The following is a 9,698-nucleotide window of genomic DNA, read 5'->3' on the forward strand; positions in this document are numbered from 1 at the left end:
TGCATGGCCGGTGGTGTGCTTCAAGAAGGAAGTGTGGTAAGCATTTATGTCCAATAGTTGATTTGACACAATCCCATCACACCTTATCATGTAATCCCCTAGCACACTCAACTAGCCAATTTTGGCTCTATTTTTTTCTATGCATGGCCGGCCAAAGTGGAGAAGGAGAGAGAGAAAAATAAATCCTACCCCTTGTACTTTAGTCCACTCTCTTAAGTTACCTTTGAATCAGGTAAAAAAATCATACTGACTGTAAAGGGTACTTAGCTGACAGAAAATTCTTGTTTCTGACAGTTCTATTTTTTTTTCTACTACTTATTTACAGTTCAACTTTTAAATCCTCGTATGCTTTGATATCACGTTAAATTCTTACTCGCGTAATATCTTAAACTGTTTCAAGTCTTGAAATTAATTCTAGACTGAATAAATTCTAAATTTAACTTTTCTGCATTATATCCCGGGAGTGACATTATTTCTGACGGTGTCAACTCTTTAGCTCACATTGTACCCTTCTACTATAGGTATCTATCTTGTGACTTTAACCTAGCTGTCTGGCAATTAAGGATTTTCTCTTTTTTTAAAAATGTCAGTGCGTTTTTTTTTTTACGCTGCTAACATCATGCTGTGTTTGGAGATTCTTGAAATTAAGATTCTCAAACTATACTTGTACTGAAAATTATTCCGCCTTAAAGTACGGCAAGAATTTATCGATCGAATTTACTTGATCGAAAACATGAACTTAACATGAAATCTGCTACAGAATTTAGGAACACATATATTGATTCCATAAATCCTTCAGTCACATAATATTTTCTTGAAAAATCCTTGACTTAAATAAATAAATTGTATTATTTAAAGTCTGGAATTTTCTCAGTCATTACAGAAATTGTATATTTCTTTGGCAGAAAATGGAAGGTAAATAATGGAAATTAGATAGATAATGGATGACATGGTATGCAACGTTTTGATAATTAAGAGACGTTGTGATTTGAACCATTTTCGATTTACGCGTATTTTTTGTGAGAGAAAATACTGTAGCAAACTACGAATCATGATTCGAATCAGGGAACGAATCCCTCTACCAAATATCCTAAAAATATTCGTGTTTCATCATTAATGGAATATCATGCAGGATATATTATTATTTTAACAACTCAATTAAATTTAAGAATTTGGCCATTTTAAACGAAAACTATTTAAGTAATTAAGTAAGTTATTAAAATAGTATTAGTGAGGCAGTTAATGATACAGGAAAATGTGACGGTAAAATTCCATACAAACTTGAAAATCTTTTTTTTTTTTTTTTTACTTTTTGTATTTTCCTCTTAAGAGGTTAAGGTTCCAAATTGATGCTGATCACCCTTTTCATCATGAATAAAATAAAAGTTAATAAATGATTCAACTACCTAGCCATGTAATATAAATATTATTTTTAACCTTTCTGAAGTGTTGTGTGGGCAAATTTGGCTGCTGAATGTATTCAATTCTCATTATTGCGTAAGTATTAGGTTTTTTCCACAGGTCAAAATTATTATATTTTTTTTAGACTGTAGTCAAAATAAATTTTATTCACAAAGAAATGCCTTTTTACTTCTGTCTTCCATAATAAGTCCTGGATCCTGACAGCAACTTATATCTTTTTTATTGAGTTGAATATATAGCATCTAAATTTCCTCATAGCAAACAAATGATAATATAGCAATGTTGGGCGAAACCTAACAAATATTATATACTTTATGACACTAATCGTTTCACTATTCGAATAACAATTTAAATTTTTATTACAGTATTTTCTCTTATAGAAATTCAAATATAATCTTTTTTATTAGTGTTTTCTTTTACATGAAGTCACTTTTTAACTTAAACTTTCAACTCGAACAAGTGAAAATAAACAAAACCTATATGTACAACTCTTTTGTATTTATAATTTGTAATATTAATTGGAAAGCGTTAATTTAATTGCTTGTAAGATGTACTTGATGCATGGCTTTTCAAGGTTATAATATTTTTTCTTTTTGAACTTGCGGGATAAGATTTAGACCCCCCGTTCATTTCACTTGTTCGAGTTCAGAATTCGAGTTTTGTTACAGTAAAAAGCTCTCAGAAACAGTCACATCTAACTTTTTTACTACAGTAAAAAGCTCTCACATAAACTCACATCTCAACTTGAATTAAAAACTCGAAGCAGCGACTAAACGGGCTCTTAAACTTTAATTTTAAAGTTGAATAAGTGTCGATTTACCGTTTAGTTATTTCTGCGCCCACATTATAACATGGTTTTAACATTGTAAATATTATATGTGCATAGGATTTCTTAATATGTGTGTATGATGATATCATGACCTTTATATATGGTCCTCGCCCTCTTTCAATTATATTATCTTACCTAATCTCAGAGTAGTTTCACTTTATTTGACTGCACAAAGGTTTAAAGTCTTCGTGAATCACCAAACTTTTATTGAATTATACCTTCCATAATATGGGATATATTCATGAATGTTCCTAATTCTCATATTCTTTTGTAATCGTTTTCATTTGTTAACTCAACTTTTGAATAGAATTTTCCCAATTGTTATATGGCAAAGTTGAAGTTGTCCACTCCTGATCATCTACTCGTAAGAAAATAAATGAAGCCCCATATATCAGCCACATTGCCCTCTAACCATTTTCATTATTTTCTTTTAGGCCCCGTTCATTTCACCAATTTGAGTTTAGAATTCAAGTTTTGTTACAGTAAAAAGTTTTCTAAAACAGTTACATTTAACTTTTTTTTGTTACAGTAAAAAACTCTCACATAAATAAAGTCACATCTCAACTCGAACTAATAAACTAAACGAGGCCTAATGTGTTCAAAAGATCTCTAATTACCAATGGTTGGTATAGTTATACGTTGCACTTACTTTCTAAATTGGATTAATGGCCGGAACAAAAGTGTTGTTTAATAAATATATATACGTTGAGGTTAATATAAGACACCGCCCACTATATATTAATTTTTTATTGTTATAGCAGTTCTTTTTTTTTTTTTTTGTCCAAGTGAAAAAAAAAAATCTCTAAATGTGATTACTCTGTCAAACTATAATTGTTGACTAGTCACGTGCATGCCTTTCAATCTTTTAAAATCCAAAATTCTAAATCCTTGCTGATAACATGAAAGGTTATATTGGCGGAGCCAACCTCTACTTTAGTGAGAGTGTAAATTAAATTTTTTTTAATAAATTATTTTAATGAGAACATATAAAAAAATATATTTATTTTAATAAGAACATATATTATTGCAGTGAAAATTTAAGTGTTAAAATTTTTAAAAGTAATATTTTTTTCAAAAAAAGCTAAATGAAGGTAGCTGCTCCGCTTATCTTCAAGTGCTCCGTCACTAGTTATGTTAACGTTAATGTTATAGCACTTGCCACATTAAATCGCCACAAAAGAGCGAAATTGGTTAAAGAGCTGGGGTTTGCGTTTCTTTCTTTGGTAGAAGCTCTTTGATTTATTAATTACATTTTGCATAATATTTGGTAAAAGCTTAAGTTAATTCTTTCTTCAAATCACTATTCTACTTCCAAAATGACATGTTTTCAAGTGAATGAACCCATCGTATATATATGTTAAGCGCAAAATTTCATAGTTGATCAATCAATTACACAAAATAAATTATCGAACAAAAATGCATTTTATCATGATAAACAACCCAAGTGGAATGACTATAGAATATTTTATGAGAATTTTTAGAAATATGCTGTTTCATTTTACTTTAAAAAAAAAATTGCAGAAATGAGAATTGTGAATTCACATTGAAATACTCTGTTCTCGAAGCTCATTCCTCTCTTTAACCTCTATCGGAAACTTTTTGACTTTCAACACAAAATTATGCCATACACGAACCGAAACTTCTTCCATAACTTGCACAATTAACCACGTGCAAAATTTCACTCATCTAGCCCTTAGATGTTTATCCCTCTAAGATAAAGTTTTACACGACAAGTTGTATATCATAATCATATATACCAACCTAATTGCTATTGGATTACGCAAGTGGTGAGATTATAATTTGGCTTCTCTCTCTCTCTCTTTCCTTTTTTAAACACAAACCTGCCTCCCTCTCTCTCTCTCTCTCTCTCTCTCTCTCTCTCCTTTTTTAAACACAAACTGCCTCCCCCTCTCTCTCTCTCTCTCTTTCCTTTTTTAAACACAAACCTGCCACGTGGTTTTTGTCAAAAATTTCGACCAACTTGGTAGATTGGAATTTGGTCATAGTAAAATGGCACTACTGATTAATTCCAATATGAAGGGTGAAAATGGGAAAATAAAAATGTAATATTACCTTGGAATCTTCCGTGTAAGTTTACCGCCGACACAAAAAAAAATAATATATATATATAGAAAACGCGCAGTAGAAGATTTTTTACGATGGGTCTAAAAAAAATTCTATAACAATTATATTTTGAGCAGGGTAAATAATTTGGGTAGTGATATGATTTGAAATTTGTATGAAGTTAATGAGTTTGAGTTTACTATAAATAAGTTTGAATCATAATCGAGTTGACACGATTAATAAATTAGTTAGATTAAAGTTGACCTCCTAATAAGAAGTGACACGATTAACTATATGTGTCATCAACAATATAATGATATGTGATATAATATAAAAATTTATATGATATATTAAATACAAATAATGTGAATTTTAATATTTGTAGGTAAAATTCATTTATTTTTCTTAAAAGAAAAGATAAATTGACCAATAAATAAGTTAAACGTGTCTTTACCGTGTTAAATAAATCAATATATCAATCTAAACGGGTTATGCGGGTTGACACGATTAATAAATGGGTCGTGTTTAGATTGTAATTTTTGACACGTTTAATAAACGGGTCGTGTTTAAGTTAATATTTTCTGACACGATTAATAAATAAGTTGACACAAATATGACTCACTAACACGAATTACTATCTTAATTTTGAGCCATCAGATTAATATCAAGAATTGTCTATTTTTTCTTTTAAAAAAAGGTATGTTTTATATACACTTTTGTTTTAATGTGATTTTAATAAATTAATTGTATATTTTTATATACTTTCATTTTAATGTGATTATCTTACAAAAAATATATCTTTTTCTAAAAAAACATAAATATATTTTTTGCTGAAATAACAAAAATATATTTTATTGGCAATGTCTCAAAAAAAAAATATTTTATTGGTGTAAGACGCTATGCTAAATAAAAATGTAATCCGAAAATACGGTAATAAGTGGTTTGAAGTTTGAACAGCCGGTGAACGAGAGTGGTTTCAAAATTAATTAAAATACTATTAAATTGCTAGACATTAAACAACAAATGACATTTTAAATATTAAACAAATAAAAAAGGAAAGAGGCCAGGTTCATGAACCAGAATATGCCGTCGGCCCGTAAATAAGGAACGATAGGGGAGAGAAAGAGAGTGATAAAAGCAAATTAAGCTAAACGACAAATATATTTAGGAAAATTAAAATGAAAAAGGTCGTAATGGGACCCACAATGGACGTGTGGGAAGTATGGGAGATTTGAGTTTTTAATTTGAGTTGAGATGTGATTTGTGAGAATTTTTTACTGTAGTAATAAAAGTTAGATGTGAATATTTCTGAGAGTTTTTTACTGTAACAAAACTCGAATCGGTGAAATAAACAGGACCAAAGATAGGATTGAGCTGCTTCGAGAGATCACGCTTAGTTTTGGGTCCGATTTGTATGGACTTCACGTCACCTCAAGTCTTTAACCCATTACGAACTAATAATTAAGACCTCGTTTGCTTTATAAATTTGAGTTTTCAATTCGAGTTGATATATGATATTTTTAAGAGTTTTTAATTGTATTAAAAAAAATTAAATGTGATATTTTTTTAAAAAATTTAACTGTAAAAACTTAAAATTAAAAATTCAAATCAGTAAAATAAACCATATCTAAATAATCACCCTTCAACCAGATAATAGTCTCAAACGCTTTGTATTAAGCTCAAACATGCGACTTCTCACCTATTAAATCACTTAAAAGTAATTAAGAATAAACATGGATCTATCGTTGATATGATAAAAGCGTGGGATCTCATGCGTGTAGAATCGACATTGTCTCATTAATAGTGCCAATAAGTATATAATCTCCCCTTTTCAAACATAGAGACAATTGCCAAATGAGCCACTTCCAATTATTATATATCTCAATGGTTTATAATTGGTATGAGATTTACGTGATTATCATCGTCATGAAATTTACATCAATTATATGCATGTATACTTTTTTAATATGATGTGATTTTAATTAGATATAACAGTTAGAAACATATTCTATTGGTAAGGAAGTCTTAAGCCTCATAATATAATTTAATAAGTTGATCAAGTTAGTTTTTTTTTTTTTTTTTTTTTTTTAAGTTGTTCTAGCTCGTTAATCATTATAGTATCAATCTACTAGGAAATTTATGCGAGGTGTACTTTTCTTTTTAGGAAGATATCTTAAGATTGATGTGTCCTAGGATATTTTAGAGAATTGATATTGGAATATCTTATTTCTTTTATGAAAAACTTTGAGCTTGATTTACACAAAAAAAAAAAAGGTAGTATGAGTGAATAATTAGACATCAAAATGTTAATTAGCTTAATTTATACACTGTGTTCAAGGCTTCAAGCTAAACTTGTTGGACCTTCTCCAACCAACAGATGTCACAAATTCAAAAGAAAGCAAAGAAAAACATAAGACTAAAGGGAGCCATATCCACCGATTTCCCAAAGAGTCAAGATCGTGTATGATTTTTCCAATAATTATGCTCGTCAAATCAGATTTTTGGTTAAAAAGAAAAAGTGTTTTATTTTTTAATAATGAAAGGAGTGTTCTTTTAGAGTAAAAATAAAAAAAGTTTAAATTTAAATTATAACTTTTTTTAAATTCATATTCATTTGTAAAATTTGAGTTTGAACTCGAGTTTTAATTTGAGTTTAGGACTAAAATCTGAGTTCAAGTTTTCCCTTCAACTCAAGTTCTTAAACTCAAACTTAAGTTAATGAATAATATTTTTTCTATTCTTAAAAACGTCATAACTTTTTCGTTTTAATTCCGATTGAAATGATATTTTTTATACGCGTTCACAATGAAGAGACGAATAAAACTTCACTCATATACCCTATTAAAATTTTTCATCACCATTGAGTTTTTATTTAAATATTATCTAAATACAAATTCAAGTTTTGACCTACTTAAACACAAACTCAAATAGATTTTCAATTCAAATCATAATTCAAATGTGTACATCCAAACACAAATTCAAATTATAACTTTAACTTAAATTCAACTTAAAATCTACACTCAAATTATCATAACTCAAAAATACAACCGAACAAGCCCTGAAGTTATCAGAAGACACTAGACAACTGCAGTTTATGCCACTTGGAATAAGGAATCCATTTTCAAATGTTAATTGCTGCATACACAGTGAAATCACAGCCTATTATACAAAAGCCCGAAGGCTTTGATTCAGGAAAGGTGGGTCACAAATGCCCATTTATATGCTTTAATCCTTTTTTCTTTTTTTTTTTTGCTTATACTATAATTTGTTGCCCATCTTTTCTGTGTGATACATATATGATCCCTAAATATGACACTCTTGTTGCTCAATCCTCATTATACAATTAAATTTCTGAAATCTTCCCCTATTTTAATTATTGATTCATTTAAAAGAAAATTCTCATAATATACTCTATGGTAATTGGTGGATTTGAACCTCCAGACATGTTCTACACCTTAATAATGTTTTTCTATCGCTCTAATTTGTTCACAACCATATTTTCAATTTTTGGAAAGTGATTTCTTATATAATTTCTTAAATATATATAACATAATTGTTAATTGCATTTTTTTTATATTTTTATTGTTATTTTTTTGAAAGCAACGAAGTCATAATTCAGAACCTGAACTCTTTAAGGGGAAAAAAAAAAGTAAAAAAATAATAATAAATGGACTTTATGGATTCTTTTTCTGAAAATGAAATATTTGAATATGCGTACGAGGAGGGGATCCCCAAGTAGGCACGAGAAACCAGAAGGAAAGAGACTCGTGGTGTACACGCTTCATGTTGAGGAAAAACAAACATTATTATTACTTCAAGTTGACGCTAATTACGAGGATTAAACTAAAATCAATTTTAGGCAAGTGGACAAAAAAAAACAAAAAAAAAAGAAGTTGTGCCCATCGTCAAAGCTGCAAAGCAAGCTGCCGTCCGATAAATTTGGTCCTTTGATCTTGTCGATCTCTGTTCCACAGCTTTCTTTTTTATGGTTATTTTCATTTTTCGCCCTTGGGATTAGTAGCTGTTCCATTTTGACCCTCAACACCTAAAATTTAACAATTTACATCCCCGAGTTTGGTTTTATTACTAAAGTTACCCTTGTTTTATTTTGACCCTCAAAACTTTTTTTTTGAATGGGACCCTCAACACTTAGAATGTAGCAATTTACATCCCCAAGTTTACTCTTATCACAAAAATAATCCTTCTGTTAGCAATGCGTCAAAAAATTACAATTTGCATATTGTTAGGTGCCTTAAGCTAATAATGTAAAAAATATGAGGATTCAAACGAATATTATTCTTCTCTTTTTAGGAGCTTCTCTGATAATATCAGAAAAATGAACTATCGGTAATTTTATATTTTTAACTGTCAAATTTATATCATAAACTGTCTATTATGCATACTTTTTATTATGATTTGATCTAATAGTTAAAAACTAACACTACTAGTAGGATTAACTTACCAGAGATAGTCTATTCTTTTTTATTTCAAAATAAGGAAATCCTCTATTCAAAAAAGAAAAAAAAAAGAAATACTCTTTTCACCCCGATTTTCCTTTTCTTTGCACATTGCTTAATTTCTATTACTCTATGCATTGTCGTTTCCCATTGGGATGAACTTAAGACAAAAAAAAATAAAATTTGAAGTGGTCCATCGACCAAAGCTGAGTGTGTGTTTTTCTTTTTTTATTATATAAGAGTGTTTGTGGTCGGGTTGTACGGTTTTTTTTTTTAAATTACCAACCAAATTAAATTTTTTTTTTGGCAGTTTAATGTTTTTGAATTAAATCAAATCACTTATAAATGGTTTGGAGGGTTTAAGTTTAAGATTAAAAAAGTTTTCAATGATCTATAAAATTTATAAAATCATTAATTAATAAAAATAAAAATAAGATTCAAATTTACGATATACAAAAAAATAACAAATGTCTAACAGTTTAAAAAAATATGATAATGTGTATTTTATAAGTGTATAACCTTTATTATTACCAATAAAAATTAAAATAAATATAAAAAATATTTTAAATATGAAAAAATTATACATTTTTAGGCAGATTATTATGCGGTTTGAGAGGTTTAAACCACAAATCAAACCGCCTAAAAAATTAGATTAAAAAACTGGTCAAACTATTTAATAATACAAAAATAATTAACGATTTGATTTAGTTTAATTTGAATTGGACAGTTTTTACAGTTTGACGAATTTTTTGAATACTCTTATTTTTATATTAAAAAAAGAAGGGAGAGCTGAGTTATTAAGGCCCCCGTTCATTTCGCTGATTCGAGTTTTGCTACAGTAAAAAGTTCTCACATAATATCACATCTCAACTCGAATTAGCGAACCGAACGGGCCAAAAAAAAAAAAAAAAAAAAAAAAAGGGGGG

This window comes from Morus notabilis, unplaced genomic scaffold, assembly GCF_000414095.1.
Source record: "Morus notabilis unplaced genomic scaffold, ASM41409v2 Scaffold2802, whole genome shotgun sequence".
NCBI classification, from domain to species: domain Eukaryota; kingdom Viridiplantae; phylum Streptophyta; class Magnoliopsida; order Rosales; family Moraceae; genus Morus; species Morus notabilis.